This window comes from Erithacus rubecula (assembly GCF_903797595.1).
Source record: "Erithacus rubecula genome assembly, chromosome: 2".
Lineage (NCBI taxonomy): Eukaryota > Metazoa > Chordata > Aves > Passeriformes > Muscicapidae > Erithacus > Erithacus rubecula.
This window is the reverse complement of record NC_136685.1, coordinates 60,271,799-60,299,383: the sequence shown is the minus strand read 5'-3', so window position 1 is coordinate 60,299,383 and position 27,585 is coordinate 60,271,799.

Sequence of the window (27,585 nt, the reverse complement as noted above, 5' to 3'; positions counted from 1 at the left end):
ACTCTTTCTTTGTGACTAACATAGCTAAAATTTATATGGATGTCTAGCAAAATGCCCTGTGAGATTTTTAATGGTTTGTTTTCCCAGTAGTTCTCCAGCTGTGACAGTGACTAACTGAATCTTGCAGGGGTACAGAACATGCTTGAAATATCTTTTACCTTAGAAAACAGATTACATTTCTTTATTTCTGAATTCAGAGTTCCACAACTGAAGCATATTCTCTGTTTAATTTTGTTTGCAGAAGATGCCCTTGCTTTCTTGTTGAATTTAGGTAGATACTGCTTATGTCCTCAGTGGCACCTCGCTTTTTCATTGTTCTCTTTGTTTATTTTACTCTTATATTTGCTTGTTTTGCTGAAGAACTGCTCTGTTTTATGCTGTTTCTGTTTTATGCTGTAATTCTTCCTTATTTTATTGCTAACCCCAGCAGTACATGTGAAGGACTACCGCACAATGAATAATTAATCTGACAAAATTAGCCTCTTCAGAAAGATTTCCATTAATGCCCTTGTTTCACAGAAGTATTTTTGGAACGTGGCTGAATTTTGCTCTGTATTAATCATGCACCTATGTGACAATTTGCTATTTGTAATCAAGACATGTGGGTTACTTGTGAGAGACTGGATAAGTTACGTGTTGTTGCTTCTATTCTGCATTTGGCTGTACACACAAAACCTGGCATGCAACTGCTTGTATGTACGTGTGTAGAGCCAAATTTCTGTGCTGGCAAAATTCCATGGTTGCACCACCAGAGAATTAGGCCCTTTACATTCAGTTTCTGTGACTGAAAAGAGTTTAACATTTACTCTCCAGTAATGTTTATGCCAGATCAGCAGGAGTGGAAAGAGATACAAGCAGAGCCAAAAGCATTTGTCTAAAAATTTGCTTAAGTAGTCATGGACAATTACTTGAAATAATAACCCTGAGTACCATTTGTCATCACTGATCATTAATAGTTTTATTAATAGAATTGTTACTGTTTCTTGTGTCCAGGATTTATTAGGTAGTGAGGACTCTTAACTTTTATTGGAACACTAATGTGTAAAATAGTGTTTGAACCTATACTTCTTGCTTTTCCTGTCATTCTTTTAAAGATAATGACTGGCTGTGGATACGTACTTCAACTCATGTATGAGTTCAACAATACTACTAAAGCTTTCAGCTGTAACTGATTTTCTTTTAAGAATAGCACATACCATTTTACATTGTGTTTTTCATATTCAGCAATCCTGTTAAACACTAATTACTCCATAAAAAACAATCTTACCAGATGGATCAATCCTTGTCCCTACCTTTCAGGCAGGAATAGAAAGGAATCTTCAGGCTAAGCTTTTATTTTTGGCTGCCTCACATTATGGATTGTTTGATAACACCTGGGTGATATTATGGGGTGCAAACGATTTGTTTATCCCCAAATGGAATCTCTCCATACATACAATGTCCTCTGTGTTCAGTGATTCTGAAGTGATGAATGCGAGTCAGTTCAAAAAGGATTATTTGAGGCACTTACCCTAAGGTTCAGTAAAAGACAACAAAACTTAGATGTTTATAAATCCCACTTCTGGGCTGTGCTTTTGGCTTTAATATACCTGCCCCATAATGCTATCTGTTCTATTTTATGTATTGCTTGTTCTGCTGAGTATAAAACAAATTACATAATGCATGTATGTATCAAAAGAATTTGAAGCATTGTACTGTATGGTATTTGCAAATTACACATGACATGGCAGGAGGTTACTCTGCTTGTCCATTCCATTGCTCTGCTTAAAGCACATGTCTTCTTATGAATTTAGTGAATATTTATACTCAGATATTTTGACAATGGCGATTAACATATGTGTTAATATGTACAGAAGAGAATAAAAAATTGGATAAGATTTAAAGTGACTAGTGGTTTCACACACATAGTTGGAGGACCTTGGTTCTCACTGTATGAAATCTTAACATTTCCTAAAGAACTGCAGAAGTTCCTTTAGCAGAATCCACAGAATAAAACCAGTTCTCTTAACCACGACTGCTAGGAATTTTAGAAATACATAGCATTGAGCTACACTATTTATTTACTCTACCTATCTACCTCACTGGGATCCACAGATCCTGTCCCATCCACTCTAGTTTGTCTGGCTACTCTGACACAGTACATTTTTACATCATTCTTTGTTTATTGCTTAATATAATTTTTATTAATAGTATTTATTAATATAAATAGCAAATATTATTACATTTGTTTGACTCTTCCCTTGCTGTACAACTTCAGGACAATGTTCCATTTCACTGCACTGACATACCCCAAAAAATGATGTCTCCATGATCATAACCTTTGCTTGCTTCCTATTGCAAGCTTCCAGAGGAATTTTGTCTGAAGTTCTCTCAGTAAAATGATGATCAGGACAACTACCACTAAGAAAGCCAAAAAACAAGCACAGAATATGAAGAATACAGGAGAACTATCCTCATAAGCACTGAAAGGGAAGGTGAATGACTGGAATCACCCAGCTTGGAATGGCAGATAAATAGGGGTTACCACACCTTTTGAACTGACAGGGTTCTTGCTTCTTTGATGTCTTTAAATTGAAAAATCAAGAGGAAAATCCTGACCACAACTCTGCTAATAAAAGTGTATCAATATTTTATATCTTTTTCTCCTCTATTTTCTCTCTTCTTATGTCTAATATATCCTTCTGAAGCTTAAATGGGAATTGAACCATGTTCAAAGATATGCAAAGATAAATATCAGCATTTTCAGCAGTGACTGCTTATTCAGATGTGAAGCCTCTCAATCTTTTGCTAACATTCTCAAATAACTCAGTTATCTACACAACTCAACTTGTAGGTGTACTCAAAACCTAGCAGATCTTTCTGCCCTTAAAACATTCCACTACTCCTGCATTCCTCAACACACTAGCAATTTTTTAGTGCTTACCTTACATTATGGGAAAAATTGCACTATAAATAAAAAACTAACTAGCATACAAACAAAAAAAAACCAAAAAACCCCCAAAAAAATCCAAAACAAACTGAATAGTGTCTTACACATAAAGTGATTAGACAGTTTGTAGTTTGGTTGGTTGGGGTTTTTGTAGTTATAATAAAAGCTGTTGGTGTCTCTAGTTCAGAATGCTATTTGGTGGCATCACAATATATTTATGCTAAGAGATGTCTTGTCCCTTTGGTCAGCCTTTCCCCTCAAACCCAGAGTTCAGTATAAATACCAGAAATACTCTCCAGTTCCTATAAGTGCTGTCTATAAGTGGCTAGTTACTTGTTTTGAGATATTTTATATGTTTGGAGACAAGATATCATTTGTTGCCTCACAGCTAACAGGCTCTTTTAGTAGGGCAGCAATATCTAGAACAAAAATTTGAAACAAATTGTTCTCAAGGCACTTGCTAATCTTGTATGAGCAGATAAATCACGACCACTATAACAATAAATACTATGGATGCATCCTGCTGTATCTGAGGTGAAATCTCCATCTGAAGTTTCTGAGCAGTTGGGATTTCCATAGTTTCTCTTTCTTTTGTGGAGTCTGAGATCATGTGCTTTCCCTTCTCTACTGATGCATTAATCATGTCTTTATCTTTCTTTGCAGCCTAGGAACAGAATTATCTTGAGAATCCTACATGGCTGTTAGGTCTTTTTTTTTTCTCTCCTGAGTAAAGTACTGGAAGACCTTCACATGCATAAACACATGTATATTATGTGGATAGAATCATCATATTCTTAGGATACCAAGCTACAAAGCAGCTGTCCCTAGGAATTTAACCCAAAAATTTTTACTTCCTTGGACAATTAAGGACATTAAGAAACTCTCTACTGAAATGAAAGTCTTCAGAACATATTCATAAAGGAAAATCATCAGTGCTTTTTCATACACCACACAGGAAGTTTCTGAGGCTTTTACTCTGAACTAAGATGAACTGCAGAATATTTGTAAATGGCTTTCTGTTTTTTTATGTATATATTCCCTCTCTTCTGTTGGCAGAAGACACAGATACTAGGCCAAGTAATACCAGTAATCACAATAATTAGAGTTCAGTGGCCTGATAGACCAGTCTGTAGGTAGCTTGAGATGTTGTTAAGATTTTAAAGCATGTGACTAGCTTTAAGAAATTGTCTAAACACTTAAACTTTGTGCATTTGCAGATAAATATCAATTTATTGTGGAGGATGATGCTGACAAGAGTTTGAAGATCCAGAGAAGAAGCAAAAAGCATACAAGCTTTTTCTCTAACTCCTTATCTGTGTGTTTTAAAGGTTCAAATAGCTGGGAGAATATATTCAGTTGTTGAATTAAAATTATGCATTTATTGGTATCAAAAATGGAAATTGTTAATTGGACTAATTTAAAGACATACAAATAAAATGAGACTTCTTACCAAAGAGGTCCTATTATTTATAGGAAGATGTAATGCTGCATACATTACTAACAACTAGCTCTGAAACTTCAGAAAAGGTAATTGCATATTGGCACTGGTTTAGTTTCCTAATTAGCAGAAGAAGGTCAGAAACATGTCTTTTTAAAACTGCAACAGAATGCAATATTTAGTTACTTATTACTTTAGGTTCTTCACACTAACAAAAAATGTTCTTCCTGCAAATTATCCTATTCATTTTTAGGGTTGCTAAGCTGGAATTGGTTTGTGAATTCTGTGGTACTTATTCAAATATGAAATTATAGATGCCTGCTGAAAATCCATATATAAGATGCATGTGACAGTTCAAGGCACCATCAGCTTTTATTTTCTCTTTGGTATGTTCTTCTGACAGATATTCAAGCACTCTATGACTTCCCAAAAATGGTAAGACAAAACCAAGTATTTTCTTCATCCTACATCTCCTTATTTTTATTGCATGTCAGAAGGGGCAGAATTACACTGCAGCCTAATTTCCCCCCTCCTTTGAAATTCCTTGGTTTCTATGGAAACAATGAGTTCTATTGTTGTAGTTGTAACTTGGGGGATGGTAGTGCTTCATCATTTCATAAAAAACAGTTGCACAAGGTCTCTATGGCTAGTTAGAAAAGTTGGTTTGGTCCATGATTCTTCTATATGGAAATGACTTGATGTTTAGCACCAAGATAAACATTTGCTTGAAATGTTTTTTACTCTGCTAGGGATTACCTGAAATCTTCAAATATGTGTTTGCATTATATATGCAATATATACATTTGCTGTATATGCCAGCATTTAATGACCAAAACTTTCATAACCATGATTCATCAAATCCATTGATCTATATTTGTCAGTTGTATTATCCCTGCAGTATATAGTTGATCTGCAGAAGTGTAATTGGTGTTTCTCAAGGCTTTTGTGATTTTTTGGCCTGGAGTTTCAGATATGTGCAAAAGCTGGAGGCTAATATTGAAAGTGGCATGGTTGTAAATCAGCATTAAATTGATAGCTGTAATTGAATGCATGCAAAATAGCATATCAGTTTACCCATTATGCTGTAAGTTAGGATCATTTAAATTTATTAATGATTTCCTTGTATTATTTCTCCCTGAAAAAAAAAATAAAACAAAAGAAAGAAAGATAATTGTAATGGGGAATACCTCTCTTTTCCAATTGTCAAAGATTTTATTCAGAAGTTCTGGAAATAATTTTTGAACTATTTTTTAAAATCCCTCTTAAAAGACTAAAAAAGGAAAAAATGAGGAAATCATAGGACCTTAAACTGTGGATCACGTGATGTTTCCATTTTTTCAACAACCTTACAATCTTATTTAAAAATATGAAAATATGCAATTCACTTCTATTTACTGGACAAATAATGCAAAGATACCATAACTGTCCAACTGAAAATTAGACTGGCTGCCACATTTCTATAAGGACTTTGGAGTAAAAAAATATCAAGACACTTTGAGAAGCTAGCACATTCGAGTGTCTTTCTAGATAAAATTTGTTTTATCTGCTTTATATTTGAACTTTTTTTTTTATACACAGTGAATCACTAATTTAAAAGTAACTTTTTTTTTTTTTTTAAATGGCATTAGCGAGCAAATTGATTAAAAATGAAGTATAATTATAAGCAGAGAGCTGTGATCAAGTGATACATGATCCTGTGTTTTAACTTTTCTTTAGAGAAGGTAGGAAAAGAATATTGAATTAATGTCAGTACAGGTGCAACCAATAGAATCATGGGAGAAGTTATCAATAATTGTGCTCTGGGTCAATTTGTTACTCTGCTAAATGTACACATTTTATTAATGTGTAAGAAATTATATTTGTAACAGAAGATGAAATACATGCTTCTTCAAGAAAAAGAACTTTATTCTGGGAAATGATACCTGAAAATGTGATGGTGTTGTAATGGAACCGAAAAGATAAATATAATCCTGATGCATATAAGGATGACAGTAGGACAAGAGACCATATTCCTTCTGACCTCGCCCCGATTTCTGTGTTTCTGCCTCATAAGGGAAATATATTGAAATATTGGATAATATTTAGGAAAGCACCATGAAATATACCTACACAAAAAGCCAGAAAATCTTTTGGTCAAAATAAATGGTGTTTATTTTATGAAGGAAAAAATTCCAAAGAATAATTTTGTCAAATTAATAAAAATTAATGAACCTAGTTTAGATATACCTATAAGGAAAAACGATGATATAACAAGATCCTGGGTGCTGGAAACAGAAGTTAGGTGTGTTCAGTACCAAGAAGCAAGGAAAATATTTTCTGAAGTAAAAATAATGAACCACTTAAAATATTTCTCATGGCCTGAGACAGATTATTCCTATCACTGAAAATATTTATATGAAGGCTGAAAGGAATATTAAACTTAAAAAAAATATAAGCTGTAGTTGAATTTAAAAGAGAAATTAATTCAGGAAATATCTTTGTGCGGAAGAACCTCGAAAGTTGTAATATATAACTTCAACAGTCACTTTTCAGCTCTTAAAAGAATCTTGATTGTCTTCTAAGTCATTGCTTTATGCTTTTTTTCCTTTCATTTGCAGGATAATCAGTGAGTGTGTGCATGAGCATAAGCATGTGCATATGTCATGGGTGCAGGTCTTGGAGCCGGCACTGTCCAGCAGCCTCTCACATACAGGAGTTTTCTGTTTGAAGAACAGTATTTTTAATCCTCAGTTTCTGAAGGAAGTCCCTGAAGAATATGAAGGTGGATCAAGAAGAAATGATACTTCAGAATATTCAAGAGTTAAAGAAAAAGTATCCTCTGAAAAGCCATTACTAGGAAATTGCAACATCAGGAGGACAGATTCAGAGGAGTAAAGAAAATTGTGTTAAACAGACACAGACTTCCTTAATTAAGCTCTGATTTTTATATCTGTACATATATCCTAAGTGCATTTATCTTAATCAGATGTAAATCACAGTGCATTTATGATGGGCCACCTGGGCCTCTACATCATTCATGGCTGGGTCCAGTCCCACAAGCACTGGGGGAAAGCTGGAGCTGTCCACAGCTCACACTGTGCGTGCCTAAATGTGCTGAGTTTTTATGGTGTCACATGGGCAATTTATTCCATAATATTCTGCACAATAATAGCATCCAGTCCTACTCGTAGTTATCCACTGGGCTTGTGTGCAAGTGCCTTGTCAATTTGGGGAAAACAGCCTCTTCCTAACAGCAGCTAATCTGGTCTGGTTTTGTGACCTAGAACTGTTCTCCTCTTTCCTCTAAATAAAAAGGCAACTTCTATGCAGAAATCCTTAAATACAAATGTATTAAATTTTTTGGTGTTCTGTAGTCTGCCTTCAGAATGTTTTATTGAGGTTTACTACCATGTTCACTATTTCATGGAATCCTCTGCAAATTATCTCTGGGGTTCCTGTTACTGTCATGTTTCTGTACTACCTCAAAAGATAATCTTGCTGTTTCAATACTAACCCTTCTCCTTCTGTCCTTTTCATCTAAGAGTTTTTAAATAGCAAAATCAAAATTCATGGTGTGTAACTAGTCAGGAAAAAAATTTTAAAGTTCTCATTTTCCAAGCTAGTGCTTTTATCTCTCCAATAGCTGTCGTTTACCAACAGTCCAAATCATTCATATAACACTGTGGTCAGAAATCATCTTAAAGCTTTTGACAGATGAGCTGAATTCAAGATATACTCTTCTGATTTCCTTCTGCAGGCAATTTATATGTCATGGTTATCAGAAAGGTTGTGTATTACAGAAACCTTGGCTATGATGGAGGGCTTACTTGAAATTTTAGCAGAGTCATTAAAAGTGACATTTGTGGAGTGGCTAAAAGATTTCTTTAAAGGAGGACAGCTAAAGAAATGCTGGCATTTGAACAGTAGTCTGAAAAGTTTGAACATCAAGAGTGTCCTTCCGAGGATTTCATGGTTTTTAGAACAGAACTGTTCTATTAGATAGGTAATTGAATGAGCAAATATTTATGCACTCATAAGAAATATTCATGCAAGACATTTTAATATTTTTATAAAAATTAGGGCTAATGATATTGTGAGGGGAAAAAAATATAAAAAAATCTATAAATAATTGGATAAATTTAAATAAATATAAATATAATATAAAAAAATAAATCCAGTGCGAACAATGACAATTGAGGAAAGTACAATAAGACAAGAACACACTGCTCTTGAATATTTTGTCAGGATCTTGTAGTGTTGGTGTCAAGAACACCAACAGTATCTGTCCCATGTTATATATTTAATGTCAGAAATCTAATATTTAACATAATATGAGTGCAACATATTCAGCTGGACTCCTTAGTTCCTACTAAAATCCCTTTTTAGCTCAGCCTTAGCATTCTCTAATGTGAAAGACAAGGATAAGCTTTTTAAATAAATATTTAGGTGCAGTTATATTACTCCTCTAATTTGCTTTCTGTGTGTGGTGTTATGAACTTTACAGGTAGAATTCATTTGATGCAAGCAAGAATGTACTGAAACAAGATGAAAATAAGCATCAGCACTCCAAATCACATATTAATAATAACAGTTCCTCTTTTCCTTACAGTTCAAAGCAAAAAAGGACCCTATCAAGAATTCTGCATTAAGAATTTTCTTCAGTAACTGAGTGTTGCTGTGCTGGTGCATCCTTCCCTTGGGAAAAATAAAGACAGAAGAGACTTCTGAAGTGACCACTCGCTTAGAGTGTAAGCTCAGAACCCAATTCTCTCATCAAGTCAGCTCTGTTCACACCAGCTTTCTTTCTAAGACTTCTGTTGAATTTAGTCCTACAAAAGCAATGTTTTAGGAAAATAACACATAAATGCAATTTTTTGCCTTGTAAGCTTCTTTCTTCCAGTACAGTTCATATACCTCAGGCTCTCCTCTTACTAGTTTCAGAAACTGATGTGTAATTTTGCTTCTTTGATGTGAATTTTCAGCCAGGTTGGAGATTATACGGTCTGTTGTGCTGTGTCCATAAAATAAATATGAACTGTGCTGAGCTCTACAAACTTTATCAGCCTCATGGAAGCTAAAAGCAAAAAGTCAAATACAAGCATAGCTGGGTTTAGTAGTAAATGTTTGTCAGTTTGTTAAATTCATCATTTCACCCTATAATTGTTCTTCCTTATTTAAAGCTCTGGTAGTTTCAAATCACATGTTCTATGTTGACATGTATTTACCAAAGATCAAGATGACCCACTTGTCATCACCCTGTATCAGGATGTCTTCAAACAGCCTTCGCTTTGTACCAATCTGATATAATGAAGTTTACTTTTTGCTATAATCCATACATGCTCTATTGCTTCAAGAACTGGAATGACAATCTCTCAGAGAATACAACAGCCTAAAGTCATCAACTAGAAAAGCTGCTTGAATCTTGCAACTTGGAATCTACAGGAAAAGGGGTTGTGCAGGACAGTTGTGTGCAAAGAGCAGGTCTTGGAACACCATCTGAAGACAGAAAAAAAAAGAAAGGGGATTGGATCATAGAGCAAAAATATTCAAAATCACATATTTCTTTGTGAACTCATGTGAGGAAAAAGATAGCTTTTGCTGATACTTTCTTCAGCTCAGAATTAAATTAAATAATTAAAACTCAACTTCAAAAAATTCAGATAAATATTCAGAAGAATCATACACCTGTACTTGCCATTTCATATTCTTCTCCTTTATAGCCCATTGCTTTATAACCCACAGTGCTATCCTGTTTCATTCACACAGAGCCCAGGCCCCTAGTTCTGCAAAGATTAATGGATGTGTACACTCATTGTACTCTCTGAGGTGTTTCATTGATGTCAATGGAGCTGGTTGCAGCACAGAAAGTTAAGACAGGCATTAGTCTTTTCAGGATCAGCCTCTAAGACTATTATATCAGAGCACAAAATTAGGTTAGATTTCACTCTTAGTCAGGTTATTGAAGTCCTGTTGCCTAAACCATTGTGATACAGCTGAAAAAAATAGTGGAATTCAACACAAAGGATAAAATACTTTAAAGGGAAAAGTGCACTGAAGCTTACAACGTTATTATGTAGCTTAGGCAATTAAATCATTTAACTTTTGGTGAAAGTCGTTACTCTTTTGAATGATCATGTGCCAGAACTAAATTTTAATGGCTTATACTGTTGTCTGGAAAATGGTCTGACTTTTTTCAGCCAAGAACATTCAGTTTATTTTCTTAGTTCTAACATTATCTGATACTGAAAAAATGACCTTTAAGTGGTCCCCAGTGCACTCATACACTTTGTTCTAGGAATACAGGGAATCTTGAGTATTGTCAGCTGAAACAGTTTTTTATATGCTTTATTTTTAGCAACAGCTAAAGTTCATGCTGCTCTGACAGAGACTATTGAGATTATAGGAAGATCAAAAGCTGAGGCAGAGAAGACTTCAGGATAGAATCAGAATTTTAAATCTAGCTTCATATATATATTAAGCTGTCATTTAAGCTGCACTTACTATAGTTTGTAGTAGTAATTATTGCAAAAAGAATTTGCAAAATACTTTGTAGTGCATCTTATCTCCATAAACTCTGAAGATGAGAGAAGGGACAAATTAATCTTTAAAATTTTTTGTAAAATCGCAATCTCAGGTAGAGTTTGAAGAAGGATAGTTTTCCCCCAAACGTACTGTTCAAAGTAAAACTAGGAATGCACTTGCTTGAATCTTCTCTAAAACTTTCAGTGTTTCCTGGTGGTAAAGATGGTCCAAGCTGCTGCAGGCCTGGCTGGATCCCTGACCTTGCAGCTGTCCTGGATATGTGCTTACTCTTGTCAAAGGCCAAGTTTTCCAGAGAAAACAGAGGGTCAAAATGTGGGGGGGTTGTTTTTTCAATGCTTTTAAAAAACTGGTGAAATGTTTAATACAGGTCTTTTATACACTTCAGGACTGACCCATTGTCTTTGAAACACTTCTCAGAATAGGGTTGCATTTTTCTTATTTCATTAAAAGGCAGCTGGTTCAGCCAATTCTTCCATTTCATTTTAGAGATATATCTCTTGGTCAGGCAAACATGGGAGAATTTTTCTTTTAATTGATTTCAAAGGGAATGTAGATAACCAAATCTAAAAGAAATATCTACATAGTCTATCAGGAGGTAGACCATCTATTGGTAGACTGTATTTGTGCTGTTTTTCAAACTGGGACTTGGCAAAGTAAGAAGTGCACAACTAGAGTACACCGGGGAAAAAAAAATACAGTGCTCACTGTTTATTTGTCACCACGGGGGAAATCTAAAGGAGATAAAAAATGTACCTTTTCAGGGCTTTCTCATCCCTCACAAATCCATCCTTCCTCTGTCTTCAGTTCCTTCTGTTTAGTTACCAAATAAAACCTTGTGTCAGTATTGTCTATTTTATTTATATTTCATAAAACTGATTTGATTTTTCTGTGCTTAAACAAAGGTTTGCCCTCTCACATGGACACCCACCGACAGATCAGATACACTGCTTCACCCATGCCATTCTTGGCTGTCCTTGTTTTGTTCAATACTTGGATTTGCAATAAAATTCACAAGGTTTTAACTTCCACCTCACAACTCAGAAGCAGCTATTAGCCATGAAGAGGTGTCTTGGGGCTGATCAACCCCTGCCTAAGAGGCAGCTCCTAGGTAGCCAAGATCTGATTGATCCTAATAGGCTGTTTTAAATAAAATAAATTTGGTTTATGTTTGCTGAATCTAACCTTTCAGCTCAGTTGAACTCAATGCCAGCTTTCTCTTTGTGTGTTCCATGAAATATCATACTTTTAACTATTACCAGTGGAGAAACTATTAAATAATACTTGCAATGTATTTACACTTATGAGTTTAAAAGCACTGATTTCAAATTTATCTTTTATTTCATCTTACCCTAACTGTCTAGCTTTAAGATCTCTGGAATTTAGATTTTTTTGCAGATGAAAGAATAAGATGAAGAGCCATGGTGAATATACAATTGCTCTTTATTGCTGTGCACATCCATAGCCTTTCAGCAAATTAAGTTTGCATATAACAAAAAGTAAAATGATAGAGACAACATTTCTAAAAATATAAATACGAAATATTTAAGTCTTTAATACCTTGCTGTTAGAAGAGATTTCATTGAATTTTACTATTTGTATGTTGTCCATATTTACCCATTATCAGATATCTAAAGAATAACTTATTATGCTCTGAAGAGAATTAACTTCAAGTAAAGAGGCTAATAATATTGTTAAGGTGATAGAAGGTGTCAAAATTTAATGAATTAAAAGCTACAATGAATATTAGAAGTGTATTAGACAGATATAAACACATTTTTATAGTATTTAAGATATTTAGGAAACAAAATAATTCTGCTCCTTTATCCAAACTCTAAAGGGAATGTGTTGTGACTCATGTAATTGGGTAACAAATCTAGCAGGCATTTAAGATATTTCTATTGTCAAAGTTAGAATACTTTCAGTACATAATTTATCAAGTACGTGCACTGGGTTTTTTCTCTAAAGAAAACCACTTCTGCTAAACTCTAGGCAAACTTTTATGCATTTGTAATTATTTTGGGCTGTAATCAATCAGTAAAACTGCAGATTATATTGAGTAACAACTAAAAGTAACCCCTCTCAGTTTTCATTTGAGACTTCCCACTTCCCTCTTCTCTTTCTCTCAGACTGTCTGTTGATGGGATATTTGGATCTGGTTCCATACATATTCTATGGAAAAACATTCTCAACTTTAGAAATAAAGAATAAAAAGAAATAAAAAACTATCTTTTAAAACACGAGAAGCATGGGTGTCAGATACACAGGTGTCAAATTGCTCTTTGATAGGAGGTCAATGGCTAGAGGGAAAACCTGTTTTTTCTAAAAACATTTAAAATACAGCAATAGCACTGGTACACAGAGCCCTCGCTGCATGTTGTGGCAGCTGCTCTTTTCAAAGAGTAGCCATAAAAAGGATAATTTGAAGGTGGAAGAGCTGACAGTAACAGTAATGGTGTGTGGCTGGAGCACTCGCCAGATCTAAATGGACCAAAACCCACATCCCACTCCACACTTGAGTGCATCAGTAGCTAAGGCAACATTTAAGTGCTGATGCAGCACTTAAATTAGTCTACCTTATTTAAGGTCACTTAGGCCTGGTTATTCAGCCTCAGACTTGATTGGTTTTAGTGGATTTTTATATTTGACTTGTTAAGCAACCATAAAGTATGGATATGTGTCCGACATACTTAAAATAAAGTACATACATAAAATAGATCAAAGATTGGGCCTACCAAGATGGACTTTTACCTGTAAATTGATAGAGATCCCAGAGTTAAAAAGCATATTTCTTTTTACTTTTTGTATTCTTACTTGCTGTTGAAAGAATTGCCTGCATTCAGCACTAGAGTAATAATCAAAAATAGCTCTTTATAGAATTCCCTGTTGCTGATTTTAATCTTTAGATGCACTTTAAACTCAAGCAAATAGATAAATAAGGTCATTTGATATTGAGACATAGTGTGGAGAATGATTGTTTCGTAATACTGATGATTCATAATCCCACAGTACTGTAAAAGTGTGCAAAAGTTTGTAGATGGTACACTGTGAGAATTTCAATAGCAAAGTTTGTTTTATTTTCTTGAGTTTGCATCTGTAAAATTAGTTATTATCTTATATAAAATAAGCTTTAAAAGCTCTTATAATTCTTATTTCAGAGTTTGTTAAGAGACACTGATGAAAATAATGGCATTTCAGTTTATTGTTAGCTATATTTTTAAATATGAATATCACAACAGTTTGCTGAACAATGATTTGTCTTGATCACACTAGAGACCATAAAAAATCCTGAATTAATTTTCATTCAGTATTCCACCTAATGTCTTCTAAGTGTTTGTTGGATTTTCTCTTCAATCTCATAAAGGTATATTAGCTAGCTGTTTAATTTAATGCTTATTTTGTCAACTTTTCTAAATTTGTATACACTTATATATAGAAACACACAAAGGGATTTGTCAATTAATACATATCATGCTGTTATTATTTCACTAAGCTTAAATTACCTGGAAAAGTGAAACATACAATTAGATTAAAAGTTATCCAATTTATTTTCCATGTCATCTAATTAGTGTATTCTTCTGAAATAAGAAGTTTTATTTAATGGCTAAGTGAGATTGTGTTTGTCTATCCTGTAGTCACAGTTTATGTACATGAAGAACATTAAGAGACTACATTACTTTAACATAGTCAAAGTACAACAAAAGTACTGTGCTTTCAAAGTGGTACCATGCTTACTGAGTCAAAAATATGCTATATTCACAAGGCTTGAGGCTTATTTTTTAGATTACTGAAAATAATTAATCTATTTCATAGTGATCCTTGTTCCTATTTATCACCATGTTTGGTGGTTTTCAGTTTTCCTTTTTTCCTTTCATCTAATGCATTTTCCAGCAGTGACAGGAGATCATCTCTATTGATTGTTTACAAAACAATACTTCCTGTTAGGTTGTTAAAAATGCCCAAAATTGTCTTTTATTTTTGCTTCTGCATGAATACAAGCATGGGTAGAACTAACTATTTATCATTCATAAGAATAAGGAAATAAAAATGTTTATATTATTTAGTCTCAAAACCTTCATGTCTAAGTTTTCCAGTCAATTCCATATATATAGCTTTCAGTGAAACAGAAAACCTCCTTGCAGACAGCATTCATTTATCTCACTATTAATTGCTGTTCATTTGAAACCTCATTGGTTAAAATGCTATGAAAATTGATTTGTCACTTTGAAGTACAGTATGTTTAGTCCTATTCTAGTAACAGTGACATATTGTTTCTGTTTGTGATAGCAGAACAAAAATATAATCACTTGGAAATTATGTCACTGAGTGTTTGTAGCTGTCATTGTAGCTTTAGTTATGCCACTTTTCTACTCTTTAAAAAAATCTGCATCTGATGTCTCCCATCTTAATGTGCTTAGAAACACAGTCTAAATATTAAGAAATGACAGTTTGAATAACTGCTCTAAAAGATATTTTATTCATTATAAAAATGCTCAAACACTCTAGAAATTATTTTTTTAGATGTTACGTAGGGTGTTCATTAAATGTCTTCTATCTTTAAATTATGTCAACTTCTAATGCAATTTCTAAATAAGTCTTTGTTTCTGTAACAACTCTGTCCCTCTGTTTTGTCCTTATTAAGCTTTACAAGGTCTTCAAGAGCATCATCTAATATGAGCACAATATTGCAGAAGTAAACATGTACCAAGACAGATGTTTTGCATATGACTTTTAATTAAGAAAATATTTGAGTGATTTTATGACCTCCTCAATGTCAAAAAAGAAAATTTTGCCTGAGGTCTAATTAACATCCTGCAGCCTTTATGACATTGCAGCTATTCATTGCTGGATATTTGCTAACAGTAGGAACAATTTCATGTTTAGGTTTATATTCACTTTTTAAAATTAAATTTAAAAATCTCATGTATTGTTCTCTACTAAGGTAATGTATACTATCATGAGAGGCACAAAAATACACTACAGATAGGGTTGCATAATGAGTTTCACTCTATATTTTATTAACTCATAATAGCCAGAGAATTCTCTTATTTTTCTGAAATAAATTTGTGGACATGGTGTATGTATGTTCTCTTGTATTTAAAGTTAAGAAATTTTTCTCAGTCACATACTCATGCATTATTCCTCACAAAACATTTTCTAAAGACAATTTTGTAAGAGTGTGCTTTTATGCATATGCCAGAAAAAATGTATGATTTAAATGAAATTATTTATATATACATAAAAAACCAGCAATATGTATACAAGAGGATAATATATACATTCAGAAACAGCATTAGTTTTTTTGAATTTATGTATTTGTTATAAATAGTTTAAAAACTGCTTTATAATAATTTAAAGAGATGAACATTGTTCATTCAACACTGAATAATATACTTGTGGAAACAGACAAAATAAGGTGTATTTTTTACTTTAAAGTTTTATAATCTACTGTAATTTAAACATCTGGTAATTTATTTTCCTTTTAAATGTCCTTTATTCTCAATTCTTTAGACAGTGGTTGGATCTCGATGGTTTGCTCCTGTTCATGTAAAGGGGGAATCACAGATATTATCATACTTGAATTGGGATTCAGATCCAGTCAAAGCGGTTCACACAAAAGATAAGTGACTACCTGTCTTCTATGTATGCAAGTAAGGTAGATGTCTGTCTGTGTGAGCCTGTTTTAATTCTTCTTAGGGTCAAGGGAGGGCTGACCAGCTCAGACCACACAGTGAGGCAGTCAATCCCAAACTAAGTGAACAGCTCGGATCCTCTCCCTTGCATGGACACAGCTACACTGACATGTCCTGATCTTGAACTAAGTCTTACTTCAGCTATCAAATAATAGGGTCCAGGGTCTTTAGGAACCCTAGATTAGGGCATGAAGCCTCCACCTGCTGCTTCAGAAGGTGGGGATCCTGTGTTGTGCCCTCTAGTTCTGTGTAGGCACTCAAGGAGAGTTCCAAATGGTGCTGGATTCTGAGCAGCCATAAGGAGGCCCTGCTCTTTTCCCAAACTGGCAAATTACCTACTCGGTTGTTTGAAAAAGTCCTTTATTTTTGAAATCTGCAATATGACATTTATAAAACCAAGACCCAATATGTAAAAGCATTAGATAAATGTCCTAGATTCTTTTAAGTAAGCCTCAAAGTACTGCTCCATAATAAGTTGCTTTTAACAATACAGCCTTGGTTAGGACACTGGATCAGATGTCCATACAATAACAAAATATTATGCAGAAAACACAAATATACATATTATTTTGTATTTTATATTTTAGAACTATTACCTAAATTATATCTATATACATATTAAGAAATAGATTACTCACAATTTTTGAATCCCAAGATAGGAAATAACCTCAGTAAACCAGCTTGAAATCAGGATTATTTTAATTTACAAAAGTTGGGAGTGTTGTCTTGCATAGGTATACAGGCAGCAAGGGGTGAAATGAAATGACTCGAGAGGCTCCAGGTTTTCTTTTAAAATTAGCATTTTTATAACTGTTCATAAAAAAGCTTAGTCAAAAAAATAAGTATGTGAACACTCTCACAACAGAAAGCATTTGCATTCCATCTGACCCTTGAATCAGAATATTTGCTGCCTGTGGGGCAGGAGATGGGGCAGCACTTCACGCCATCATTTGGCCTCAGTACTGAGGCTGCTATCAGACTGAATAGTGCCTGATATTCCCAGCAATGTTTATTGTGGTATTGATGCTCTCTAATGAGAAAGGGCTATAAGGTCAATTTATTTTATGCGGACCAGAAAACAGCTACTAAAGATAACTACTTTTGATCATGTACTCCAGATTTTATAGCTACCTACAAGCAGTCAATGATTCTGCATTCACGGCTCATAAAAAATAACATCATCCTTAACATAGCTGGAGAGGTCAGGTGAACCATACTTAAGAATGTTTCTCACACATATCTTCAAGCTTGCTAATCACTCAACTCTGATTAAAATCAGAGAAGCTGCCCACTTTGGAAAAATTATATATCCTGAGAAGCTTTAAATATGCATGCAATATACTTGCAAAAAGATGAACCATTGATAACTGGAGGTGACACAAAAACACTGTCCACACAGTTTTGACTCTTTACCATGTCTGCAATACAAATCTTTCATATTTTTTTATAAATCTTTCAGGCTGTATAACCCAACACCAAAAAATTACAAAAGGTCAAAGTAAAACATTCAAATTATGCTTCAATTTAGGCATTTATTATCTCATAATGCATTATTTTTTAAAAGTAAATTTTGTCTTTGTACACTTTATACTTTATTTCAGTGAGGTAAATTCTGGTGTGGGATACTCTTCTGTAAATGCTCATCATCTTCAACTTTTTAAATGCTTCTTTCCATGACTGGCTTTCAATTACATGATGCATTTTGGGATGGCTCTGTGTTGGAGCCCAGAGAGCACTAGTATGTTTGAATGGCCCTGATCAGCCTCACTGAGAATGAGCCCCCAGGAAGCCCATTCCAGCTCAGCCAGGACCTCTAATCCCTGCCTGAGCTACACTGAAAGGGCTCCAGCTCTCTTTTCATCTCCTGGATGCATCTGGAATGTTCAATGTGGTCACATCTCCAGCCCTGTCTCCTGCTTCTCCTCACCAGGTTCCCTGGCCCTCGTTCATGGCCTATGTATATCAGGAAGGGTTTAGCAAAGCATTTTCTGAATACTTAAACTGTCATTTTGAGGCTCACATTTCAGTGGCAGGGCTTTTTTTTTATTTCCAGGAGGTTGCAAATCACTACTGCTTCATATGCAGTAATAATCAAATGAGGGTAGAGGAACAGAAAATATACACAGTTTTCTAAGTAAATGAGAGAAAACAGTTAGTAATCTTCCAAACGTGCAGTGTCTTCTAGCGTGAACTTCTGTAGCACTTCAGCAGCTCTTTTTACAAATTTTAAATTAAGTCTAGCCTTTTAAATTTTTGGCATTCACTCTACTGTAAGGAACACACACATTAAATCATAAAGCTGCCTAATGTTTTTTTTTTTTCTACCTGAGATGAACTAGAAAGCAGCAGACTTGCTGACATCAGTTTTCATGTTGCTCAACAGCTCTGACAAGCAGATGTGAAAATTCAAGTGTATCATGATTTACAAGCCAGCCTCTGGCTTGGCCTCAGCAATGCAAAGGGGATGCCTGCCTCACAGATGCATCCTTTTCCTGCATATCCAATGTCTCTGCACTCAGCTGTTTTAATGCAGTGCAAAAAGAAGAATCATCCACTACACCCTGCAGTACAAGGCTCCCTTCCATCACCTGTAGACCAAACTCAAGAGCCAGCAAAATATAATTTGAGAGTGGAATTAAAGGCTTGTATCCCCTCTTCTTAGAGATAAATGTTACCCAGTATGGGTATTATTTCCTTTCAAAAATCAAGTTGAAATTCAGCTGCTGTAACTGCATTCATCTCTTTTGCAGTCTCAGCAACTTGTCCTGTGTAAATAGTGTGATCTTAATAAATAAATACTGAAGCACAGCTGGTGTTGGCAAGATATCTCTGTTAGGTTGCTGCAGCATGCTATCACCAGTCAGTGTTGTTAATTATTCTCAGAACTGGGGAATACAGGGGAAAGGAATGCAAAGGAGAGTCAACAGAGCCTGGGACAAAATTTAAGAGATGTTTGCCTCAGTCCACGGCAAGGACATCCAAGTTCCATGAGGGCAAGTGCTTCACCAAACTTGGTTCTGAATTACTCCCAAATAAAAACAAGATTTAATATCTACAGTGGTATAAAGCTGTAGCTATGTATTTGCTGCCTAAATTCCCAACAATTTTTTTTTTTGAGAGAAAAACCAATGGAACTTGGAGTACTTAAAAACATCTAAAAAATAATCCAAATCCAAAATCAAAGAAAATGAGTCTGAAAAAGTCCTGACAAAATTAGTGAGCTGGAAGATAAACAATTTTTTTGTTTTATCCTCTGCTTTGCTGGCAGTAAGTAATAATTTATCTTTGAACATAGAAGTCCAGACTTTGGGTTAGCTGCCACAGAAGAAGAAGCAGGTAGCTTTCAACATTTAGTCACATAAGAGAGAAGCAGTGTGTGAGCTGACATTTTTCCAGCTAAAAAAGAATTATTGTATCTTTATTTTTTTAAAAAGAAGGCAGACAAAGAGAGTGACCACTACATTTGTATAAATTTTTCTTGTATTTTGTTTTCAGACTGTTGCCTGTCCATACTTTGGTTTTTTGGTTTGCAGGTGTTCTAATGCCTAACTGAGCTGAGCACCAATTACCTGAGGCAGAGTACAGACCAAGTTTCCTCATCTCCTTTTGAATGAAAATTTATTCCAAAATCAGTGGGTAAAATTACTCAAGTATAAAAACTATTGAGTGTATTTAGCAGACATGATCTTAACTCTGTGACTGACAGTTTTAGAAAGGGTGAATCAAAATTGGATGTCTGATGACAATCTCCAAACATAACTTGCATATCAAAGTAACTTCAGCTTCAGCTACTGTAAAAGGAAAATCACAACACATATTCTGGCTATATCATTTTCTTATCATTTCTTATAATTTTAAAACTTGAAGCAAAACATAAAACGATGCTGGAGTTTCAATTATTTGAATTAACTTTCCTAGCCATTCATAGTTTACTAACTTGCAGGTGTTCACAACTCAGATTCTAGAGGCAATAGAGGAAAACATGGGGCAATACTGAAAATATTAAATAGAAAAATAAGAAGATTCTGGAAAAGCAATACAGAGGTTGAAGTTTAGGTGTTCAGTTATGCAATGATTAGAAGGAACAGATTTTAGCTGAGTAGGCAGGAAGTGTTTGGACCATTACATTTATATGCAGGTTAGTAGGACAGGAATAGAAGAACATAATGCAATAAAGAGAGAAGCACCTCTTAACTGCAATTGCAGCAAAAGGGAAATGCAGAAGGAGGAACACTGAATGAAGCATTCAAAATAAGAGAGCATATATGTGAGACAATTGTACTTCACTTTTTTAACTTTGAGATTATTATGCTACATTTGATAAAGAACATCTTGATTTGAAAACTTCAGAGAAACTAAGAAACCAAGTCTGGGGACCTCAGTTATGTATATATGAAAACCTATAGGGAGTTTGGTCCACTATAAAAAGAAAATGAATTAAATTGTTCAGCTTGGGATTTCTTCCCTTTATCAAGAACTTATTTTAATGTTTATGTCTGCGGAATACTATTGTAAAACATGATACAGAAGTGTGACTTCAGGTGCTACATTATTCCCTTGCTTGCAGGCATGGAGCTCCTGGCTTGAATACTCTTGTGACTGTTATAAATAAAAAGTTTTGACTAACTACCTCTCCTCCACTGAGACATGGATGATCCCCTCAGGCTGCTAATGTGTTTGGAATAGTTAATGAGTGAATGCCACTCAAAAACCAATCTAAAATCAGTGTTATTTCCTGTTTTACTATTAATGTTTTGTGTTGTTTGGGTTTGTTTTTGTTTCTTTTTTTTTTTTTTTCCTTTTCTAAATGGTGCCTGAAGTGAAGTGATAGGACTGCAGTTTCAGTTCTTATTTGGTAATTGAACATTTTTATTTACTGGTAGGCTGTTGCTTTGAATGAGAACACAAACTGGTTAGGGAGTTACCTAGCCAACATAATGTGCATAGCAAGGAAGTACAAAAATGCTTTAAAATAGGCCCAATGAGGAAAGGCTTCATTATGATGCCAGAAGAGCTTAGTCAGAGGGGACAGTTTTTGTGAGGCAAGGAGAAAACTCAGGCTTAAATGTTGTTTTGCAGCTTTAGATGTGGATGAGAGATTAAAAAACTTTAATTTGCAGCATGTTTACTAAAGTTTTCTGAAAGCATGTTTGTAAACAGTGTTCCAAAGTTTGCTAAATTAGGAGTGGGATTTCAAGGGATATTTTAAATGCTACATGTTTTTTCCAAACACACATTTATGTACACTGTGTGTGATATTATGTTATCTCTTTGGTTTATATTTTTCATTGCTCTTTGCAGCTACAAACCCTTACCATAGCTGATTTTAAGCCAGCACCTCAGCTGTGCTTTGGTAGACCAAGTTTCTGAGGAAGACCATGAAGCCATACCTTTCTAAACCTGTTTGCTTATTCCTTACAATATATCAAGAGAGATCATTCAATAAACAAATTACAGGAGAAGTTGGAGATAAAAAGAAGAGCTGATCTTTGACATACAAGAAGCTAGAGTCCCTTAAGGACTGCAAAAGAAAACACAAAAGAGAAACACTTTGAAATATTATTCTGGTTCAACTAGTGTGACAGAGAGAAGTCATTTAACTTTCCATTATATGTTACACTTTTTTCCAGTACTGAACTTGGAAATAGCACTTAAGTAACATATTTTGGACTGATATTTGTCTGAAATAACTTCCTTGGCATCAGAAAAGAAAAAAATTGAAAAATTGAAGAAAAATGTAGAGCTTAGCATCGTTGTGAAGGCAACTGGGAGCAGGACAGAGAAAATTTTGCCACACGAGATTTTGATGAGCCCTCATCTTCAGCATGAAAGGCTATTTTTGTCTCTGCATCTCAAGAAGGACAAAGTGGAGAAGGCAAAGTATAATTAAAATTATGGAGGAGATGGCACAGTTGACTTATGAGAAGAGAATAAAATATTACCAATGCTTCACCTAGGACTGAGGTATGAAAAAAGTTTACAAAATCATAAAGATGGCAGACTTACACTTTGGCACATGAGCCTGCAGCAGTAAAACTAGATGGCAGTTCAAGAAAACTGTAGGACTTTAATTTAAAACAGATAAAGGGGCATATTTATTCCTGCTGATAGAAAGTTTCTGGAATCCTTTGCCATAAGCGATTGTGATTGTAGGTGATATAGACACTTACAAAAAAAGTTGATAAATTTTTGGACATGAAAACACAATTAAAATAAGATGCAGGGCAGTACCCTCTGGCATTTTTATTGTAAGAATTATGGAGGATGGGGGAGTAGGTACAGAATGTATGGCAGGGAGTGGCCAGGTTTATGCACTTCCTTTAAACAGTTTCTCCTTTGGCTATCAGCTACGTCTTTATTGGATTCAACTCAGACAGCAGCCCAACAAAACCTTCAAGTGCTTTCCTAGAAGAGATGGGGGATGGTTATGGAGAAAAGAGCAGGAAGGAATCACATGGCTACATGTGCCAAGGAATGGAAAAGAGAAGGGAATGTGAAATTCAGAGTATCAAAAAATGTAAAAACAGAGGGAAGTGTGAGTACAGGCACTGAACAAATGATTTCACTCCTTCCTGGTGGCATCCAAGGAGCCAGCAGACATTGCCTAACAGAGTAGGGTAGAGAGGTTGGATGTGTGCAATGGTGCCTTCTCCAGCCTCGTTTCAGGAAGCTGTTTTGTGGAAGTGCTGTACCATATTCAGGGCAGTAGGGTTCAGTTTTCTAGAGGAAAAGTTAATGACATTGCATGGTAAAAAGCTACAGCCTTTGTCAGCAGCTGCATGGGTACAGTCTGAATGCAGTGGAGGTGGATTCAGAGGGTGACAATGGTCCATGGATGCTTTGCAGAGTGATAAGCAGGAATATAACCAGGCACCACAGATGATTGTTGTCCATTGTGGAGATTCCCACCATGGTCACCCCTCAAATGATGCTGACTGGGGCAGTCTGATAGAAAATGTGAGTTATACCTGTCTACCTCTGCCTCACTAAAATGGATCTAGAAACTACAAGGAAATATTTTTGTTAGCTGAAAGGTTCTTTTGTGTAATAAGGGGAAGAAGTCAAATCTTTTTAAAGACTTTAATTTTTTTTTTAAGCAAGGACTTGCAGGTGATGGCATCATAATTATCATACTTGACAGAAATTCCATTCTGAACATGAGAGAAGGGTTTTCTTTTTAGGATCCTGTACTAATTGAAGTTCTGAAGCTACTACACTGCACCCAGCCTAAGCAGAATACTCCCAAAGCAAACAGTATTTGCATTTATTGAAGAACATGTAATTTTCTTTAACATATATGTTTACAGATCTCAGTGACACCTACCAGTGTCACAGTTGGTTCTTTAATCTTGTCTTAGATTTTTATGAGATCATGACAAAATGATGACAAAAAAACTTCTACTATTGTTTCCTTCTTTTTTGACAGAAGTGAGAAGTATTTGTGCAAGTCTTGGTTTCTCACCTTTCCTTTCTGCTTCATTCTCCAGAAACTGGAGTATTGGCTTTAGAAAAACAGTACATCTTATACAGATGTGAGGTAGGTTAGGCTTTAAGATACTTCTGGATGCAGTGAAAGATGAGGTTATTTTATATTTTAAGAAACTGTTTGTGGGATAAATATGTGGTTTAAAATTATACTATGTGCATATAATATTGTCCCAGCTTGATATTATGGCTTTAAAAAATATATAAATGTGTCTGAATTACAAAGATTTCCTGTTTTTCAGGAACTGTTTTGATGACCTAGATAATTACATGGGAGCCTGAAATGAATCCTGATTTAAATATAATTATTCATCAACTCCTTCAGTGCTTTTTCTTCATACACAATAGCTATGGGCCTCAGCTGCTTCAGACTATCTGTCACTGAGTTTAATTAAAATCCTCACTAACACAATGTGCATCAAGAAATTCAAAACTGTGGATCATCCTGGCTGGTGCATATTCCCCTGGGGACCTAAGCCTTCATCCCCAAAGCTCCTTTAAAATATGTGGTTATTCAAGGGAGAGGATAATGAAAAACATATTAGTGGTCAGGAATCAAAGAATTCAATGGTTACAGACAGAGAAGAATCTGGTATGTTTTCACTGTATTGCATAACTGTTCCTCTCTTGAGAATTTGTGTTGTCTTCTTTTAAGCAGGTAGCTATGTCAGAACCTTGACTACAATCTGACATTCTTGAGAGGTAATATCATCTTCTGTTTTCCCAAAACTTTTGAGAAAGCTGATAGATAAAATGATGGATATGGTATCTAGCAGTCCTTAGATTCCTTTCACTGTAGAGTGTTTTAGATACAAAAGCTGGTGCAGTCTGTGGGTTTCACTTCATCAAGTCTTGTTGAAGGCAATTCTTTCCTTGGTATAGTTAAGAGCCATTGACATGGGCAATTGCAGGCACAGACAGCAATGCATTCCTGAATGTCTCAACTCTCTCATCAAGAAACTTCAAGTTATTGGAAGGGACAATTTCCTCCTGTTGGGCATTGCAAAATGCTGCACATGTACAGCTGCCAATACTATAGACGGATGCTAGTGATAAAGACAGGCGCTGCAATTTAGTCAGTGGCAAACCAACAAAACAACCCTAGATTTTCTGATGAGAGAGAGCAAGCAAGAAAACACCTTTGGAAATCACGAAATGAAATTAGATTTAAAGAGAAATCATTGAAATAAAATCACTTAGGTAGAGTAGTTGAACAGTTTAATGGAAATGAATAGCTTGGAACACAATTTCTTAAACTACCCTGTAGGTTACAAAACCTTTACTTAAAATGTAAGGTGATTTAACTTAATCTGACATTACACTTTCAGAGAGGAATAAATATAGAATCGGGTTAAAGTGTATAAGAACACAGCTAGCATATGTAGTTTTACAATAATTTAATTAATTTAGATCAAGATATATTGACCATACATTATTAGGCAGTGGTCTAAATGCAGATGTGGTTCACAATATAACTCTACATGGTAAGGGGAAATGCTTGCCTAATGTCTATGAAAAACAGTTTCATTCAAGTCTCAGCTGCAGCAGTAAATGCAATAGAAGTTTGCTTTTCTTTATAAATTATTACAGGCAGAAAGAAAGATAGGTATGGTAATAAATGAATTGAAGCTGTAATGGATACTGGCAGTTTGGAATTAAAGCTAGGAAGGTGGCTGTGTGCAGTTAACTAAGGCATGATTTCACATTCTACAGATTTTATGCCAGAGCTTGTGTGACTTCTGAGATCTGTAAAATTTATCCTTAACACTCCATTTTTTTCCCCTTCACTGAATTTAATCTTGCTATTCTCCTTAGGCTGATTGACTGACATCAGCTATTCGGATAAAAATGAAGCTACTGGGTGAAAGAAGGGAGAACTAGAAATTCTTTAGGAAGGTTTTGGAACAGTTTCCAGCACTAATTGTTCTAGTTAGAGACGTACACATGCCCAGAGGGTCACAGGATTTTGATGAAGACTGTCACATTGAGCATAGTGTTGAGAGAATAGAAAAAACTCTATTTAGGGTTCCTTTTGTTTTTTTACTCTTAAAAAAAGCTGAAAACAAGCAGTGAAATATTTATATTTTTATCATTTTTACACATATATACACAAATGTATCTATAAATATACCTTGGTATCTATAATAATATGGCACTTACTATTAATAAAAAACAACAAAACTGGATTTTAGGCTGCCTAAAAACACCTTTGATTCAAAACCTAATTAAAATTTAAGTGGCTTTCAAAATACCACATAATAAAGTGCCTGACAAAAAATTGTAAATGAATAACATTTTTGAAAACTTTTTCTTCTGAAGTTTTTTGGTGATTTGTTAAGATTGTCTATGGAGGACAGAGTAGAGGGAGTTTAGAGGAAGGGAAGAGATTCCATATGAAAAATCTTCCTGATTTGTGGTATTGACTGCTAATTAGAATGTTCATTAATAAACATAGAAGAAAATAAAGTTATATTTTACTTTGTTCTGTGGTAGTGGTGAACATGCAGTGTAATGTCTGTCAAATATTTTACAACTGTAAATTGCCAATCAAAAGTTCATGACTTAAGCACAACAATATTTTCTAAACAGAGAGTTTGAAAAGAGGGGAAAACCAAGAAATTTAATATCCTTACCTTTTTTTTTTTTTTTTTTTTTTTTTTTTTTTTTTTTGTGGCCATAGAAATGTGTTAGTTAATTTTCATGCATTCCATAAAGTGATATGATTTTTTGCTATGATTTGATGGATCTTTCCAAATAGGATGCTGAAACTCAGAAAAACTACCTGATAATGCAATACTGGAATATTTCAAGTCATAAGGTGCAAATATTATTCTTGGTACAACTGCTAATTAAATCCAAGAAACTGAAGAGTCATAAAATTTATGACTGAAAATAATTCATCCCATAGTTTTGAGAGCAACTTACAGGCGACATTTATACATACATTATTTCTCTAGTCCAGGGTTAACATTTTATTTAATAAAAGTTTATTACAAGCTAAATATTGTTTTCCACACAGTTTTTACATAACATAAAATATTGTCTCCTACAAAGAAAAGTGTCTTTTGTTATGAATTATGTCTTTGGCTTTCTGTAGGCATCAAATCATTATCTACAAAATAGTCCTCCCCATTTGTACATGTCAGAAACCTGTGCATGCAAAATCAATCAAGATTCCTATCACAGCGCCCTGAATCATGTCTTTATTAGATTACTTCAGAGCTGGATGAGTCACACTGCAAGACAATCACTGCAGGGTGGGAGAGCTGCACACCACGACATTGGCTGGATGCCCTGTTCAGAGCTGCTCTCAATTCTCCTTTCTTGGTTGGTATTGGCTGCTTCAGGTGCTGCTGTCTTCTAGACGGAGCAGCAAAACTACTGAATGGATTCCAACGTGACAAATTGATCTCTTCTTGTTGTCTTTTCACATACTGTATGACCTCATAAAGGGATAACTGCCCACAGGCGTAGGTTTCTTGATATCTCTTTCTAAAAGAAAAGACTTCTAAAGACTTTAG